General features: G+C 39.2%; 1 protein-coding gene across 8 annotated transcripts in view; it reads left to right on the plus strand.

The window, feature by feature from the left end:
- GLIS3 (GLIS family zinc finger 3) overlaps positions 1-19,862 on the plus strand; it is a 168,557-nt gene that overhangs the window by 19,270 nt on the left and 129,425 nt on the right. The gene's annotated exons all lie outside the window — the stretch shown is intronic.

Consider the following 19,862-nt stretch of genomic DNA (forward strand, 5'->3'; position numbering starts at 1 on the left):
GCCTTTTACACCAAAAATTTAGCTTTACTGTACAGGTTAGGAATACGGTTTGTCTCATTCTATCTGTTTGTGAGACTTGAATGAGACTTGGTCACTGAAAAGGCTTTGGGGTTCCTGAGAATTTTACCATGAATGTTTTGGAAATGTCTTAAATAAGTGTTTTGAGAACAAATGTTTAAAGAAAAAATTTAAAATCTTTATGTACAGTTTAATCATTTTTACTTAGAAAGGTAAAAAGAAAATAGATACTCTTACTAAAAAGGCATTTGAGAAAACCCAGAATAAATTTTAATATTTGCCCGAGTCTATAATTCATTCTTTATTCAAATACCAGTATAGTATGACAAGCAGCTGTCATCATGGCTGACTTTGGTGGCTAAATATAGTTCTTAGTTGCATAACATACACTTTAACATCCTTGTTCTGTCCTCCTGAGATGTTTTCAGTGGCTTATTTCAGAGGGTAAGTCAGGAGTTCAGCAGCAGCATATTTGATATAAATTGAACTTACATTTATTGTGTACTACTGTTTGAACACCTGTTAATAAATCTGCAGTTGGCTTTCAAGTTCCAGCAAACCAAACTGTAATTGGTCTGTCAATCAGCATTCACAAATAAATGCTCTTCTAAAAAACTACTGACCCAGCATTGGTGTCAATTAATTAGTGAAACGTATCTTCTAACACAATCCATACTGTTTCTTGTGAGTGTTTTGATTCTTTTGACAGCAAAAGAGGACTGTTTGGCTATTTATTTGCTTAAGCATGTAGCTAGAAAATGAGTTTGCTTTCAAATAAGAGGAAATGTTTAAAGAATGTAAGAGAAATGCTGTTCATTTTGGGACCGTGAGGCCTGCTGGAAGACCACTTTTGATATCCTGTGTACCCTTCCGGCCAAATCCTGAGCAGCGGGACCGTTAATGCTGCTGCCTGACTCTTTTGTCTTTGACAGACATCATTATTATGTGAGATACAGAAAATAGTGACAGATTCTGAACCCCTTTCACCTACTAAATAACTACACTGTGTAAAGTTTCGGGCTAATGGGAGTAAAGGATCATAGTCTGGACCACAGAAGAAGAAAATGACAGCGTATGTAGGGCAACCGGGATTGAAATTTGAAGGTGTAATTCAGATATGGATATAATTCTGTTATGAACACTGCTCTTGAATCAAGTGTAGCAAGTGATTGTGCACTGGTGTTGATTATAAGTACACATTCAGATTGGCTTCAGTTCTTGTGCGTGTTTGTAAATCTGTTTTCACAGATTTGGTCTTAATATTCTGTAGATTGAAGTACCTATTTAGATTTGTAGATTTTCTTATCATTGTGCACTGACATTTATAAGAGGAAAAAATAAGATTTTTTTTTTTCTTTTGGAAGGAAAGTGGCTGAATACAAGATGCAAACCTACTTTATTCCTATGTACAAGTTAATCAAATAGTGTAGCTATTTAAGTTGTGATCAGGAAAATATCGGCCACTGACTACTGCTGTGTATTTGTGATAATACTCTCATCACCAAAGTGAAAAAACACGAGCTGCTTTTTTTTGTATTGCAGTAGGACATAAGTTAGATTTTCCCACTTATATTGAAAAAAAAAATAATCCCACACATATAGTGACATATCTGTATTGTATTTCATGTCAGTTAGCTTTTGTGGAAAACTGCTGTTTCTTTCCCTGATCTCCAGTTTTGCTGCTTTCTCACTAGCAATGCCTCTTCTAGGTACTCTGAGTCGTTGCTAATGTGGTATCTGCCAAAATCTGCTGCTTTTACTGTACAAAAAAATGTACAACTGCAAATTACAGAAGTGTCTTAATGTCTGCACAGTGCCTGTGGCCATACCTCCCCATTACCTGTGATATGCCTCCGATGTGTCTCTTTTTGTCTGAAATGTACCTGGGGTCTATGAATATTAATAAACATTTTCCAGATGCTGCTGAGTCCTATTCAAAATTTTACAACATGATTCTTTGCAGTAGGCCTGTAGTCATATGTGGAGGGTGAATTCCTGGCAAGGACGAGTAGTAGGAGCTCTAAAGTAGTGCCCGTGGCAGACTCAGTAAAGACACGGGTTGGTACCTGTCATTTCCCCAAACTGGTAGTACATGTCAGAAGCCCCTTTGGGGAAGTGGTCCTTTAACAGACGCAGTGAAATTAGATGAGGTGGAGGGCAGTGATTAAGTATGACTCTTGCTTTTCATCTCTCAGTGATTGTGTTCTTGCTTCCCGTCTGTCTCCTCCCGTCCTCATTGTGCTCTGGTTATTTCCCCATCATTGCTGCCTTTTATTTTTGCACTGTTCAAATTTCCCTCCAGTCTCCAGTTTCTTTATAGAGTAATGAAGAGCTACTGTGACAGCACTCATGATAAACAACATTCTAGTGTTAAAATTACATACTTTACATACAGCGACAGAAAGACATAGATACAAAGCAGGTATAGCTACAGCGTGAAACGTCTGCCGTGTGAATAATGGAAGTCTTCTTCTTGCGCAAGAAGGTAATCTTCTTGTAATCTTTCATGCAGATTTCTTTTATTATTTTGCCTTTTACTTCTGGTAAGACCGATACTGATTGAAATTCATTTGGGTGTTGGAGCTGAAAGTGTGTGAAGGGATACCTGTGGGAGAAAGAGGGAGAACAAAGTGTACGTGCCCCATGTTTACTTTACCACAATATAATTCTTCCAGCTTGACAAAGGGAATATGCTCCTAATTGCCCTGCTGCAAGCCAAGGGGAACACCAAGGACCAAATCTGTGTAAATGACATTCTGGTTACTTGAGAAGTTTTGCAAAGCTGTACTTCCTGGGTGAGAGACCTGGGAAGCATTGTGCCGCAAAGGTCACAGCTTTCACCAGGAAAATGCAGTTTTGCTTTACTTTCTTTTCTGTACTTTCTTTACTTTCACTTCACTATTGTCTGCCTTTGCCTACACCAAACGCTGTAGGGTCAGTCCTGTTGGACTGTTCGTTGTCCTGCTGTTGGACACTATGCTCTGAGAAGAGCATAGCCGTGTTAGTCTAGTACTGCTTGTTGCGTCTTTTCTCCTCTGAAATACAAATTGTGATTGCCTCATATGTGAAAGGGTAAGACAGGCCACTGAAGACAAAATTTCCAGACCCAGCTTATTGCACTCTCATCCTCCGTAGACTTCTGAAAAAAAAAAAGCATGACAATTTCTATATGGAAGCCAAGAGTAAAGGAAAGACAATGAAACAGGCTAGAATCTCTGCATTACAAGAAAAAAAACCAAACCAACCAAACAAAAAAAAAGCCAAAAAAAATCCCACGACAAAAGAGAAACTAAAACCCAACCCTGATTTATTCCTTTTAAACTCATAAAGAAAAACGTACCCTGCAGAAAAAAATCAAAGTGTTATCACACCTTGTACAATTCTTACTCTTACAGTGTTCGGGGTATAAAAGCACCTAGAGAGCATTTGAATTTTTCATGTGTCTTGTAGTTTTCACAAAAGCCTGTCAGAAAAATGAAGTCTTAAAATGCTGGCTATGCGATGATGGGCTTGAATTTGCTATAGCTGCTTGCACATTTCATTAATGGGCGTTTTTAAAACCTTCAGCACTTTGACTGATCCTGAGTTCTGAGTGTTCAAAAAGAAGCACTTTTTGAAAAGTTCATCTTATATTTGCAGAATTAGAGGTGGGGACTGAGCACAGTGCAGGTGTGGGAAAAGTTCATAGTCAAGCGCTGCTGAGGGCTGCTCTAGGCAGGGAGCTCGACTGGGCAACACGTGTGTCCTGGTTTCAGTCAGGATAATCATCTTTCTAGTAGCTGCTGTGTTTTGGATTTAGTATGGAAATAATGTCGATAACAGGTACTGTTTTAGTCGTTGCTAAGTAATGTTTACAGTAAGTCAAGGACTTTTTCAGCTTCCCCTAGAACCCGAGAGGGAGTATAGACAGGACAAGCTGGTGAAAGGAATATTCCATATCACAGAGGTCATATTCAGTATATAAATGGGGTCTGGCTGGCGGGCAAGGATCCATGATCGCTGATTAGGACGGGCTGGGCAATAGTTGGATGGTGAGAGCAATTTGTGTTGCATCCGTTTATTTTGTACAGTCTTTTACCGTTATTATGATTTTTCTCTTTCTCTGTCTTTATCTCAACCCACGAGTTTTTTTTCTTTTTTTCCCAGTGCTTTTTCTCGCTCTTCTTCCTATCCTACTGGGGGAAAGGGAGTAAGTGAACGGCTGTGTGGTCCTAGTTGCCGGCAGTGGATAAACCACGACAGCGTGTCTCCAGTGGTCACATTTAGTTGGGTTCTTTCACCGCAGATTGCAGCTGAGACACCCTCCTCTTGGTTTTCTTACATTGCCAGCTGATGAACACAAGCAACTCTTGAAAAAAAATGCTGGTATATATTAAAGCGCTGTGCAAACATCAACTAATTATATAATTAGTTGGTATAATTGTGTATACAAACAAAACGGTCTGCTTTGCTATTGTGGGCACTATGCAAAACTGTGTAAAGGTACTGCACAGACTTTTTGGTTTTTAAATAGGTAATGATCAGTTGATTATGAGCTACCATGGAAAGAAGGTTTTGTGAATACCAGCTTTTGCGGTTTTAGGTAAAGAAATTAGGAATAAATACATCAAAATAAGGTTTGCAGCTGTAGTAGTTTTTTAGTGGGTTTCAGATTTTTCCAGTGTCTGCAGATGGGAAGAATAGTGCTGATATTTGCCTGCAAGAGCGAGAAACAAGGAAAAAGCTTTTATTTTTTGTTGTTTAACTTGAGTTAAGGAGCTGGCCTGTCCACACTGGGCGCCTACAGATGTGCAGTGTGCTCCAGGGCTGGATGTCCCTTGGTGAGTCTAGACCCGCTCTGTTCACAAAAGTGGCTCACCATGCCAAAACCCCTTTCAGGTTCCCCTTCTGTTTTGCCTCCCCATGGCAGGTAGGGGATGAGCACAAGTAAGCTGGCAAATACCAAGTGGCAGTTCAAAATGTATAGGACAGCCTGCCTGGAATTGAGGGTGGAGGGCACGAAAGGTCTTCTCGGTACCCTCGCCAATCCCTCTTAGCTTGACCGTGGAAGAAAATGTACATGAGTACATTTACAGGCAGCTCTGTGGTTGAAAAATGTTGATAAATGTCAAGTCATTAGTACCATTTGAGGCATGCTGTGCCTTCTATCACTCATTCTGTGTGTAATGAGTAACTCAGCAGAATCATCAAGAAAAAGATGTGTGTGAAACGCTGTATGTATTTTTAGGAAAAAGATACGCTTCTGACAATGTTTTACTGTGGTGAACAATATGTTGAATGTGATCTTTAACTTTTTTTTCTCAGTTTATAAAAATTGACTTTTATTGAGAGGCATTGATTTATAAATAGAATTGGGAAGGTTTAAGAATACAACAAAAATATATTCCAATTTTTGACTAATCAAAATGCTCTCTTAAGTGCTACAGTGATTAGCCTAATTTTGTACAGTCATACATCAAACCTCAGGACATGGATTCCATGCAAGCAAAAAAAAAATAATCACTGTTAATCTTTCATTCTGCATTTCTTCTTATATTCATTTTTGGGGATTCTGGTTCAAGAAAGATTCTGAATTCCTCAGTCTCTGGGGAGACTTAAGAAACTTTGTAGTATGTTAAACCGGAAAGAACCAATCCATGTTGATTGGATTAAAAAAAAAAAAATAGAGTTCTGCAAAACAAGAACAAATAGTCATGAGCAGATTCTTTCCACATGATTGCTCTTGTCATGAATTCCTTCACCGTATACTAACCTATAAGTTCATTAATGGTCAAACTGAATGATTTGAATAGTTCTTTACCCACAGATCACTAAAATGAGTCTTTTAAAGTAGACGCTGGAATACTTTGCAAGGGGTTTTTAAAAACCAGACTTGAATGTAATGATAATAATCTTTTTTTCCTTTGTGACTACCTAGCATGTTCTAGCTTGACTAAGATTTTTTTCTTTTAAAAAATTAATGAAGAAATAATTTTGTAAGAGTTGCAAACAAGAAACCAGGGGTTACGTTACAATCATAACAAACACACTCCCAATAAAGCATTTTCCATTATTTTTTTAAAATAGAATACCTTTGTGTGGGTATGGAGATTTATATGATTTAGTTGTTTATGTTAATAAAATGTATAGGTTTACCCTGATCACAGCTATGATCCAGTCCCATAAATACTTAAGAATTTACACACCTTTATGATGTGAGATACCCTGTTCCAGAGGATTTACATCACTGCCCGTGGTCAAGCTGTTGGGTTGTTCATCCCTTTGGCCAATCACATTGTACCTTTTCAAACTAATATCATAAAGATTGCATAGTGGGTTCAGTGAAGCACCCTACCTTAGCCCGCTGATAACCTTAGAAATATTTATATTTTTTTCCAGCCGCTCAGCTGCAGCCTTCTGAAAAACACGATGGTAACCTACTTAAAAATTTTGTGATGATCATAACAGGGTTAGAAGAGCAAAAAACATGGAGAAGATCTAAATGTAGTCAATGCTCGCCTTACCTCCTAGCTTTTACCCCTCTTTGTAAATTGTATGAGATAAGCTGTCACCTTACAGTGTATGCCTATATCTGTGGTGCAGAGCTGTCTGCGTCATCCTGGAGTAACCAAGTCCTCCTGGAGTAACCAAGAGGACAGGCTGTGGTTGAGGTCCTCCTCTTAGTCCTGGGGGAGGACCAATTTATGTCACAGCTTTTCATGCCACCACCACATTTGTCCCACTGTCCTGATTCTGCAGAGGGGAGCTACCGTCCTTCTGCCTCTCTGTTTCAGGACAGCTTGAGTAAGTAACTCCCGCTATACACCCAAGTCATACCCACCTGAGAAGACCAGGGGAAGGAATTGAAGTGGTTTAGTCAATATAATTTCTGGAAGGGGTGTGCATGAGGAAACAGGATCACTTCTGTGGTGCCTGCAACACTTAGCTCAGTTAGCAATTTTGGCTGAGTCTTCAGCGTTCCTCTTTGCTTGGGTTTCTTGGGCAGAAATATACTTTTGAAAAAACACTGGCTGATTAAAAAAGCAACAACCTTTGTATAATGATGATTTAAAAGCTGAAATTGGCTTTCAAAGAATTATTCAAAGTGAATAGGAAAGTATTCATATTCAAAGTTCTTGCTGTTGTCTGAAACAAATAAGACAACCCTGGTTATGGAACTAGGGACTTTCTTTCCTGAAAATGCAAGCCTTGTGAAATCCTACAACTACATTATTTGAATGAAAAACTGAATGTTTAATACCTATCTGATGTTTGATTTTCCTTTTTCTCACATATTTTAAAATAAAATCACAATGGGAAGGTATTCCTCTCTTCAAAATTGACGCTGATAATGATTTTAGAAGTAAATTTGAAGTCTGCAGTGATGCCTGAAGTTGAAATGCTTCCCTTCCCTACCCCACTGAGCTGATTCCCCACACATTTACCTCTTCCAGAGCAGTCTCCTGACATTTCTTTGGGTTTCTTCTGTATCTAGTATACTGGGTCTGGCTGGCTGGAGTTGACTTTCCTCATAGCAGCCCATATGGTGCTGTGCTTTGCATTTGTGGCTAGACAGTGTTGATAACGCACCCTAAATAACACACCAGTGATAACATACCAGTGTTTTGGCTCTTGGAGAGCAGTGTTTGCAGTGTCAAGGCTTTCTCTCCACAACCCCACCACCCAACAAAAGACAGGCCAGTAGGCTGTGGGTGAGCAAGAGGTTGTGAGGGGACACAGCCCAGAGAGCTGACCCAAACTGACCACCAAAGAGATACTCCATACTGTATAACATTGTGCTCAGCAATAAAAGCTGAGGGAAAGGAGGAGGCTGCAGGGACGTTTGTGGTAATGGCATTTGTCTTTCTGAGCAACTGCTTCATGTACTGAGGCCCTGCTGCCCAGGAAGTGGCTGGACACCTGCCTGATGATGGGAAGTAGTGAATACGTTCCTTATTTTGCTTTGCCTCTGCACACAGCTTTTGCTTTTCCTGTTGAACTGCCCCTATCTTGACCCAGGACCTTTTCCATCTTACTTTCTTCCCCTGTGCTACTGAAAGTCGGGGGGAGTGAGAGACTGGCTGGGAGGGCATCTGTTAGCCAGCCAAGGTCAACCTGCCACATCTAGGCATTGAAAACTCTCCCAAATCCAGGCTGCAAATCCACACTCTTTCTTTATTCAGCCTGTCTGTGCAGACTTGATTCTTGAATATTGCATGAGGAAGAGGAGCTAGTCATATACAAGGTAAAATAGTATAAACATTATTCTAGTTATTGTGTTTTCTTCAGTGATAAGCAGTTTAACTCTTCTCAGTTGGCCTGGTTTAGCCTTCTGGAGTCTTTTGGAAGTGGAATGGGCTTTGTTTTCCACCCTTATCATGCAGTGCACATCAGAAGGACTTCAAAAGCAAGCATGTTGAGCAAACTGCAGAATAGAGCCTGTATTTCAGTAATAGTGGAACACAACTACAGCTGACTATAAAAGGTGCTGATTTATATCCTATTCACATTAACTTCAGGGAATTGCAATGACTGAACTGCAGACAATCGAACCCCGAAGTTTAATGAAAATCACACCAGAATACTAAAAAAAACACACAATAAATTGTATGAAGAAGAATACGTGAACACCTGCATACGACAGAAGTTTGAAAAATTACCTAAGCAGCTCATAAGGCCAGGTTCTGTTTGTAAAAATGACTTAAGTACTTGAGAATTTAACCTCACTGAAAGTCAATAGGATGAAGTCCTCAAAAATCATAGTCAGTGTTGAACACTTTACTCTTACCTATATAGCACATTCCTTCTGACAAACTAATGTAAAGATGGGTATTGCTTGATTTTTTTAGAGGTATGGAGGAGAGATACACAGTTAGGATGACCAGCTTCTGAAAAAGATTTCAGTCTCCATCAGGACATTTGTGTGGGTTTCCACCCTTTAACAAAGGTGCTCAGCTCAGCAGAGCACGCATACATTTGCCTTTTTTATGCCTTTGTCCATGAATACATCTTTCCGCCCTTCAGAAGGCCCTTGCAGACACGCACACGCACCATTGCGTTGGTATGCCAGTGTGGTTTCCTGTGTCTTCGCATCAGACCTTACTCAGTAGCCAACTTTGGATGCCAAACCCTGCCAACACTGCAGCCTCCTCTTCACAAAGTAATAGCTGTGGTTAAGATGTCATTCTCCATAAATCAGTTTTGGCAAGGATGACGGCTAAGGGCAGGGGTTGGAGTTGTCTTTATGGGGCCTAAGCCATTCAAGTGGCCTTAATCCTCCCTCTTACTACCCTGGCTTTGTGGAAGGTAGATGGACTCACTTTAACAAGACGGAATGAGGGCTTTTTTGGTCTTTTCTTTTTGGTCACAACAACAAAGGACCTGGGAAATTCCAATTAATTAGCACGCCTTGGGCTAATGAAAGAATAAAATTGAAAGAAAAATGTCTAAAGCTTTGAGAGGAGTGAAAGCATGTAGTGACAATGCATATTTTAAATATTTGTGGCTGTTTGTATAATTTTCCCAGGGTTTGCCGCTCATTGACTTGAAGAGGTTAAGAGTGGAAAGACAAGTGGATGGTTTTGTTTGGACCATGATGTAATAACGTTTCAGCTTTTGAGGAATCTAAATAGGCTATAACATGAAGGATGCTGATAGTGGCTTCCTCTAAAAGTCCGTTTAAATAATAAGAACCGCTGTCATTTTATAACTGCAATGCACCTTACTGACCATATATTTCATAGAACAAGATTGCATATGAAGATCATAGTAGAAATTTCCAGAGAAGCTGTGGTAGTCATGCAGGTGGACTTCTAAGGAGCAATTTCTCAGTCTGGAAAATATTATTCTAAACTGCTCTGAGGTTATCTTGTATCCTGAATAGAGAAAATGCATACTCCACATAAGTAAGCAAACCTTTATAGTGGAAAAAAATGTACTCTTAACCACAGAAGTTTCTTTTTATGAGTTGCACTTGGCTTTTGGCCTCTGTATTAGTTTCATTGATCTTTGTGCTTCGTTAAGGACATGACTTTCTGACTTTCTGAACTTAAGGACTTTTGACAAAACAGCCACAACTACTGAATCCAAGGTGTGTTTGAGCTGATTGTTGTGAAGGTGGAACAACCAGAGATCAGTGCGGGAACTTTGTTAATGATGAAAATAACATGTGTCAAAAACATTTTGTTTTTTTCAACAAAGTACTTTTGTTTCAGGCAAAAAAATCTTTCCATTGTGTGTGGAATGAGATTTGCATAATGCTTTGAGATACTGCTACTGTAGCAATTCAGACTTTCATAGTGTCTGACAGACATGCTTGAAATGTATATATCAGTTAACAAGATTATCACTTGAAAAGACAATTGTATTTTTACTGAAAAGTTTTTTGAGGTGATAAAATATATTGATATTTAATGAAGCATGAAACTTTTAAATGAACCATGAAAGCAGTAGTTAAACTAATTAACTGAATATAAAGCCTCTTAGAATACATACGTTATGTGGGCTGTATGCTTGTTATTTCTGCCTGGTTAAACTGACAACTAGGATAACGTTCTCATATTATCTTTTAGGAGAAAAAACATTAAACAGTACCTTGCTTTTAATTCAAGGAAAAAGAGAAAATTGTTTGTTTGTACTGCTCAGAAACTCAGGAACAATGCAGTTTAAAAAATTACCTTTTAGTATGCTTGAACAATGGACTTTATCGGGGAAACAAAAACATACTGAATGTGATTGCGAGTTACTTACATTCCTGCTTGCATACTGTAAGAGCCAGTTTCTGCAGTTCTTTCCATGTTAACATTTGACACCTGTTCTTAATTAGTATTCAACAGGTTGGCATTTATTCTGCTTTTATCCCACTTGTGCATTTTCGTCTCTTAAAGGAGGAAAGATGCCTTTCTGAGAAGCAGTGGTCAAATGCCTGGGGTTTTCGGTAAAGATTTAGGAAGAGAGCCTCACATGGGATTACAGTTTAACATTGAACAAAGCCTTTATTGCATGCTTTTTTGCTGAACGTATGTCTCCTGCTGGATCATGACATGCAGTGCAGCCTGGCACTGATGTGTTACAGTGCAAAGACTGAAACCTGGCCCATGCTGGAAGTAGAAAGCAACCTACTTGCTCTTCTCTCCTCTGCTTAGGACTCCTGCACAGCTGGTGGCAGGTTTTACTAGGGGGAAGTTGTCATTTGAGTTAAGGCAGCCTAAAGCTGCAGGGAGTTTATTCCCTTACTCTTGGAGCTCTGCTGAATGGAGCTAGCATCCCCGTGTGTAGGTGGGTAAAGGAGACAGAAGATCCTAGAATCATAGAATGGTTAGAGTTAGAAGGGACCTTAACAATCATCTAATTCCAACCCTCCTGTCATGGTCAAGGACACTTTCCACTAGACCAGGCTGCTCTATGCCCCATCGAGTTTGGCCTTGAACACTTCCAGGGATGGGGCATCCACAACTTCCCTGGGCAACCTGTTCCAGTGTCTCACCACCCTCAGAGTAAAGAATTCCTTTCTAATATCTTTCAGTTTAAAACCATTACCCCTCGTCCTATCGCTACACTCCCTGATAAAGAGTCCCTCTCCATCTTTCCTGTAGGCCCCCGTTAGGTACTGGAAGGCTGCTTTAAGGTCTCCCTTAAGTCTTCTCTTCACCATTCTCAACAACTCTCTCAGCTTATTTTCATGGGAGAGGTGCTCCAGCCCTCTGATAATTTTTATAGTCCTACTCTGGACCAACTTTAACAGGTCCATGGCCTTCCTATGTTGGGGGCCCCAGAACTGGACACAGAACTTCAGGTGGTGTCTCACCAGAGGAGAGTAGAGGGGGCAGAATCACCTCCCTTGACCTGCTGGCCATGCTTCTTTTGATGCAGCCCAGGATGTGGTTGGCTCTCTGGGCTGCAAGCGCACATTGCTGGCTGATGTTGACATTGAAGTCCTTCTCCTCAGGGCTGCTCTCAATCCATTCTCCACCCAACATGTAATTGTGCTTGGGATTGTCCTGATGCAGGTGCGGGACCTTGCACCTGTCCTTGTTGAACTTCATGAGGTTTGCACAGGCCCACCTCTCTGGATGGCATCTCCTCCCTCCAGTGTGTTGACCACACCACACAGCTTGGTGTCATCAGCAAACTTGCTGAGGGTGCACTCAATCCCATGGTCCATGTTGCCAACAAAGATGTTAAACAGCACCAGTACCAGTACCAGGCCCTGAGGAACGCCATTCCTCACTGATCACCACTTGGACATCGAGCTGTTGACTGCAACTCTTTGAGTGCAGACATCCAGCCACTTCCTTATCCACCAAGTGGTCCATCAGTCAAACCCATGTCCCTCCAATTTAGAGACAAGGATGTCATGTAGGACAGTGTCAAATGCCTTGCACAAGATCTTCCCTTTGCCTGAGGTCTGGAGGAAGGAAGGGGTCTGCTTCTTTCTTCCCAACATTACTCACTGCCCATACAACCAGGCTGACAGGAGAAGCGAGTATAAGGTGTGCAAAACAGAGGCTGCCTCTGTGTTAGATAGTAGTCCCATGAACACAGTAAGAAACCAGAAATTACCATGTAAACAGGGGGGTACATTGCTATGCTGCCTTGCTTCAGTATGTGGAACAATAAAGTCTTTTCAGTAATGGATCTGCACGTGCCCATGGTTAGAGATAGCAAAGCTCCTACGTGGTATTTTCTAAAACACTAAGGATATTGAGATAAGATAAATTATCTGATCTGAGCATCTTTTAATTCAAATTGAGGAAAAAAACCTTCAGGTATTACTGGAAAAAAATGCTAAGTATGTATTCCTAATGTGAAGAAAAGAATAAATGTGCAGTGAAGGTTCAACAGTGCTAGAAGTTGTTGTGGGAAATTAAGTGTTACACAATCCAGAGAATTATTTTTTCTAATGTGTTTTCTTATTCCCCTGCCATGGCTGGCTGTTCTGCATTGCAGTCAGGTGATATCAGCAAAGACATATTCCAACAACACTGCTGGAATCGATCCGCTTATTTTGCAGTTGAGTGCAGCACTGTTTAATTGGCAAAGTGTTTCCCTATAGATTTCATTTGAGTCTTACCATTCATAATGTATGAGGAAGTTTTAACAATATTATTTTTTGGTTTGCCCTTCAAGTCATGCCAGTTGCAAGTCAGTTGAAATAACACTCTCTGCGCTCACAAATACACAGATATATGCTCTGTGTTCATTTAGGACAGATTCAGACAGTAATTTCCCAGTGGCACTGGAAGTGGAAGGTATTATTTCTAATTCCAATACAATTCTCGTTTGTTCTTTCAAATATCTGTATATTTCCATTTTGATTATGACAATAGTTTTCTCTCTGTCTGTATTGTAATGGTATTTTAAGGGGCTGGCCAATACTGAAATTTAAAACATGCAGCTTGGTTTTTTTTTTCACGTGTTATCATTTGCTATTCAATTAATTTACAGTAATATATTACATTACTTGTGGCATTTCTCTTGATTCATACCAGTTATTTGAGAAGACTATGAGGTTTGCACAGTGTATTAATTTTTCAAAAAAACAAACTAAATGGTTAGGCTAAGTTTTGTAGACAGAAACTTAAGAGAAGCTTGTGTGAGTAACTAATACTGTAGAGAAGTGGGAGCATAAACCAAAGATGTAAAGCTGTATGTTTTCTGCAATAGAAGAGCACATACTTTATATTATCCTAACAAGGACAAAAGCAGAAGTCATCTAATGTCACAGATAACAAATAAGGAGTTACCCATTGCAGCTAAAACATTTATATTTTAGTTCAGTTAAACATTTACTGGTCCGTGCAGTAGTTAACTGATAACTTCGTAGCTTTTATGCAAAATAAGATAATAAAGTAGCTTTCAAAATAGCTTTCTAATAAGTGGGAGGCCTTCCTGATATAAATAAAACATTCAAAATTAACGTGAGATATTTTAAATATCTCTAGGTCTAATAGAAAATCTTTGTTTTACAGTCTGCGTTTTCCCCTGGAAGTTTCCTGAACTCGACTGTTTCATAATATATTCCTAGTTTAGTCATTACAAGACCACTGTTTTCATTTGTTTAAATTTAGTGGTTAAAGTGTTCCATAGAAGTAGGTGATCTCATTGCTGTCTGCTTTAAACCAGCTAAGTTAATCACCTGTGAGGTATTGTTTTCACCGGTCAGTTCTGGCTAATTTTTTACCTTAGTTCCACTTGAAGGGAGACATTGTTTTTCATTGTGCTTTGTCAGTCTCTTTTGTCTCACAGTAGAGTTGCTGAAAGTACATGCTTGATTACTTCATACAATGAATGGGAAATAGCATTGGAAATTAGTGCAAGCTGATTTACCAAGAGGACTCTGATAGTGAGGTAACAGCCTTTCCAAGAGTTGAAGCATGGAGAGCTTTTAAAGTGCATTCATAATATTTTCTCATAATACAATGTGGTCATATAATTCTGTTTAGTGTATTTCCTCCAGATTATTTTCCTTGATTGTAAAGATTAAGTCTCTGCAAACAGTTAAGAACATGTGAATTGCCAATACAAGTCAGATTAATGGTCTGTCTAACTCGCTGTTCAGAGTGGACACAGCCAGAGGCTTTGGAGGAAATTTCTTACTAGCAAGGCATTGCTATTTGTAAGTGTTAAGAAAATCATGAACTAAGATCATAACCATGAGGTTAAAACCAGTGAGGTTTTAGGATCATAGGATCATAGAATCATAGAATGGTTCGGATTGGAAGGCACCATAAAGATCATCTAGTTCCAACCCTCCCGCCGTGGGCAGGGACACCTCCCAGTAGACCAGGCTGCTCAAAGCCCCATCCAGCCTGGCCTTGAACACTTCCAAGGTTGGGGCATCCACAACTCCTCTCAGCAACCTGTTTGAGTGTCTCACCGCCCTCAGGGTAAAGAATTTCCTTCTAATATCTACTGCCTCAGCCTGCCTTCATAGGAGAGGTGCTCCAGCCCTCTGATCATCTTTGTGGATCTCAATTTCAGAATGTTCTGACTACAAAGCCTTGTTTGTTTGTTTTTTTTTATTTTATTTTTTAAGAAAATAAAGGTCGAGAACCATTGTTTCACTTACATATAGTTCTGTGTGGTGTAGTGTAGTTGAGAAACTACTATATTTCATAAGACTGCAATAAAAATCGTATTTTGTCAACTTTTTGAGACATAGTTTAGTAATTTTCTTGTACCCTGAAAAATTCCAGATTGCATGCCATACGAAAATTGCTCATACTTAATGTGATTTTGACTGATTTTTTGTGTTCACCTACAATCCTCAAGGTCTCCCAAAAAAGACTTGGACTCAGAGGATGATACCAGTGTGAAGAAGCCCCGATTCCCAAATAGACAAAGATTTTGGCGGATCCTATGCTAATAGACGCAAGTGTCAATCTGCCCCCTATTCTGACTCTCCCCCCCACTCTTTGAAGCTCCAGTTTAACATACTTAAAGAAGGTTTCAAGGGCTCTGATACCCACTGAAACATACTTAAAGAGAGTTTCAATGGGTCTGATACCCACTGCCCTTTTCCTGGTGTCTCTGTCTACATAGTTGGTGTGCCATAGTGCCTATTAGCTGGCTTCAGAAACAATAGAAAAGTGCCCATTGTGTTTAAGGACAAAGGGACGAGCGCTAGCTCTAGCAGTCATTAATAATATGACTAAAATTGGTGGAGGGGAAGCCTGAAAGGTTTGGTAGCCCCAAGGCAAGACGGATTGGAATATTTCCCATCTGTAAACAAGTCTTCCAAGCAAGACTTGTTTCCAAAAGTCTTCCAAACAAGACTTCCAAGCAAGTCTTCCAAACTCTTTGAGTTTGTTCAGTCAGCACCTACTTTGAAGCCCCTCCATCTAGGGTGGCAACAACCTCACAGATAAGGTGATGCAGAGCAAAGATGTATGTGGTAGCTGGGGACTGCGTCATCCAGAAGATTCATCACGTTGTGGAAAAATACCAAATTCAGTTTGAAAAGGTCTTGTGTCTGATCTATGTGACTTGTATCTAATCTGTGTGATTTGTGTCTAATCTACATGAAGAATACATTAACGCAGTCTTAACTTAATGATTTGGTCTCTGTCCTCTTCCTGTGTTACAATATGCTTTTATGGGTGTGCGCTTTTGTCCCTGTTTTGGTGAATACAGAATCCATGCAAACAAGACTGGAAGCCAGTTACAAGGGAAACATTAAAACCGATGGTTTCCAAAGCTCTTAATTACCGTATTTGAACAGACAGAAAATCCCCTAGGGAAATTACCTTTTGCTCCTTTGTTGCAATTCTTTTATTTCTAGCTGTTATTCTAACAGTAACAACAGGACAGATTTTCAGGTAATTTTAATAGCTTTCTGTCACACCGCAGTTATTGCAGAATTTATTGATCGAAGAGATGACTGAATTTGATCTGGTGCTATGTATTTGGTATGTTGTGTGTTTCAGAATGACAAAAAATTAAAATTGGTTTTGTTGTTTTATGTTTTTGTTGTATTATCATTTATACACAGGAAGCATAGTTAAAATTTCAGAGATCTGGTAAAGCAGTTTCATTTTATAACCTGAGTTACTTGGTAGAATTAAAAAGTTACTACTCTTGACTTGGAGAAGTAGACGAAAAAATTGGTTGGTTTTCAGTCTGATAAAAGAAAATGTGTTTAATGGAAATAATTTCATACTGGACTCTGCCTCCAAACATTATGGGAGTGATATAAAGTAAGAGAAACTCATCTGAAATTCAGTGGACCTAAATTAAAGTAGTTGTATTTTTCTGTATTCTTTGAGTGTCCTTCAGAAGATTGCAGTGAAATATTTTTGCATGTCAAGGAGGAGTGAAGCTTAGCTATTAACCAACTATAAACAGGGAAAATGGGCAAGCTAACGAATGAGGAAGTGAATGAATTAAAATATTTCCATAAAATATTTTTACTGTTTATACTTGTTAACTATTACTGGTAGTTATTGATAAAAAGCAGTTTTGATTTATGTGCAATATGTTTATTTGGAAGAAATGACATGCCAATCAACCATAGCTCTTAGGGTGAGCCATCTCAGGACTGATGCCCCTTCCTCAACTATTGTTGCCTTTATTGTAGTATCTCCTGATACCTTATCTCCTTTATCTCCTGTCATCTTTATCTCCTGATAAACTTCTTCTCTTAGTATATAAGAAAAGAAGTTGCTTCTCTTGCTCATTTAAAATACTAGGTCCACATATTTTTCTTAGAGTCTACAGACTCATTCAAAACCCGCTGATGTCCTCCAAACAGGTTCCCAGTTATCTCAGCTGATGTGAATTCAAGACATTAAGGAATTCCTGGTTATCCTTTCACTGTCCTGAAAGTTTCAGGGTTTGGGTCAATGATACAGCAAACCCCGACTGAGGACTCCTCTTCCACTGTGCATATACGATGCCAAATGCTGATGCGAAACGTAGTCATTCTGCCAGTTCACATTTATTCAGCCCATTTGAACACATTTTGTGTCAGCGTGCCTTTTAGAAGCAGGCTCATGCCAGGTCAGATGTCCATGTTGCATCCATTTAACTTTATGCTAGATCAGATGTGGTCTGTGCTCCTGCAGCTGGCTCGACGTCGGCACAAGCTTCCCATCTTGTGCTCTGACTTAGCTCAACAGACATGTGATTGTATGCTCACACCTGATTCAGATCAAGTTAATACTTGATAAAACGTTGTGACTTTGCTTTTCATAGCAGTCGTCTGTCTTTTACTTTGCAGTCTCTTTGAATGGAGGGAGCTGATGATAGATTCTTTCTTGATAATCTGTCTCACACCTCTTAAGTGGAAGAATTGCCATTTATCCCCGTAACAGCAAATGTTTATCAATGATAAAAAGAACAAAACCTTTTCCTTCCACTTCTGCATCAGAGAAATGCCCAGGCAAATGTTTATCAGGACTGGAGTCTTGCATTACTTTTGTCTGGCATCCCAATAATATAGTCTCCTCAAAGTACTCCTTTTCTTATTTTTTCCTTTCAGTGACCAGTAACCAGACTGTCTTTGGCCTTCCTCCTTACACAACAAATTCTCTTAACAGTTATCAGCATCACTGAGGTGCTGTTTCTGCACAGATAATAAAAGCAGACCCTGTAATTGCAAGGGAAACCAGGATGTATTGAGGAGGCAACGTTCTGTATTTAACAGTACTGGTTTGACACTACTCCCTTGTCTGGTTCAGCTTTTGCAGTATTTTTTTTCTGGCATGTAACTTCCAAGCAGCTCAAGTCTAATCATGTATAAATAGCAGTTTCAGTGTATGGTTGCAGATTGTTATTTGAACCGACTAGGTGACATATGGCTCGTCCCTAAATGAAAGTTTTTATTTCCTGGATGTGATAAAGCAGATATTATTGTTACCATTGAAACCTGTTGAAAGTGGCTTATGAGTGAAGGGCATTATGGTATCATCCAGGGAAGAATCAGTATATATCTGGTACATTTTTGTGGTGGAACTGGTCTTCTCAATGCTAAATATTAGGTTTATATCTTATTAAGTAGTCAATATATATAGGCTCTACAGGAATTGCAACTGTGTTTCAGTGTCAAAATCAGTTGGATCTCTCATATTACTATAGCACACTTCGCTGTCTTTTATGTGCTTTGGTGCAGAAAGCCTTTGGTTCTATATACTAAAGACACTTTTTAAAAAAATAACTGACTGAGCATATGTAATATGCACATGCATATAGGCATATTATGTAGTATTATATATTTTGTATGATGTGAATGTGTTGGGCCAGTTTTTAACTTCACCCCACCCAGCCTTTTGGTAAGAGGAGTAGCATTCATATTAATACCAGGGGCAACCTATGCTTTTTGCCTAATTTTTGCATGCTGATTCCATTTTAGCACTCTGTAACATTATAAAAGCCACTAATTCAGCTTTAGTCTAGAGTTCAAACTACTAACTGCTTCGGAGGAAAGAAAATAAAATGCCTTCTTGATTTAATTGGGCATCTTTAGTGAGAGCAGACAGTAATCCTACAAAGCTTAAAAGCTTTATTTCTGGAACTGTGGAGTTGAGTGTGGTACAAGGAATTCTCCTTACATGTTTGTCCTCGGAAATTTGCAGTCCTTCCAGCTAACTTTCAGGATAGGTTATTAGATGGGGTTTTTTTCTTTCCTTACCCTTGAGTTTTCAGCCAGATCTATATTCTTCAGTTATGTTTCAAAGTAGTAGCAATGAGTAAGCTGTTTTTCTTGAAGGGCTGCCGTATTTCATCCCAAGGAGTATAATTTGCTGGTGGTTCATGCAATCAACTTGTAACATCTGTACATGAATTTACAAAGCACTTAGGATCCCAGTGGACTGAGAATCATGCATGTGGTCCTCACGTATGTGAGATACTACTAATTAGTCAGAGAAGAGAAGAAGAATAATTTGAAAAAGAGGCACAGACCTCTGAAACAGGAATAAACATATCTATTTGTTCTCTTTCAAAAAAAAAGTTATAATTTGAAATCTCTAGGGTGAATTGTGAATTTTTCAGATAATCCTATTTGATCTGGAGGAAATAGAAGGATTTGGATTTTTTGGACTGTGAGGGACATAAATGCCTTAATGTACTTCTGCGTGAAGTTCACAACCCATTTGAACACCCCTGAGAAAGACCCCTGAGTTGTACAACCAAGTCAAAAGTAGATTTAATGTAAAAATGGTTTAAATTGAAGTACTTTTCACTATTTGTACTGATGTTGCTATCCTGCTTTAGGGAGTAGTTTGAAGACAGGGAAGCAGCTAGAAATGTGAATAGTACAATTATTGATTTCCAGCTGTGATGAGGATTTGCTAGATATCCAACAACTTCCATATTACGCCCTGCATTTTAACCTTTTCATCTTGATATGTTTTAATGCAGGGAAT

Source organism: Chroicocephalus ridibundus, chromosome Z, assembly GCF_963924245.1.
Source record: "Chroicocephalus ridibundus chromosome Z, bChrRid1.1, whole genome shotgun sequence".
Taxonomy (NCBI): Eukaryota; Metazoa; Chordata; class Aves; order Charadriiformes; family Laridae; genus Chroicocephalus; species Chroicocephalus ridibundus.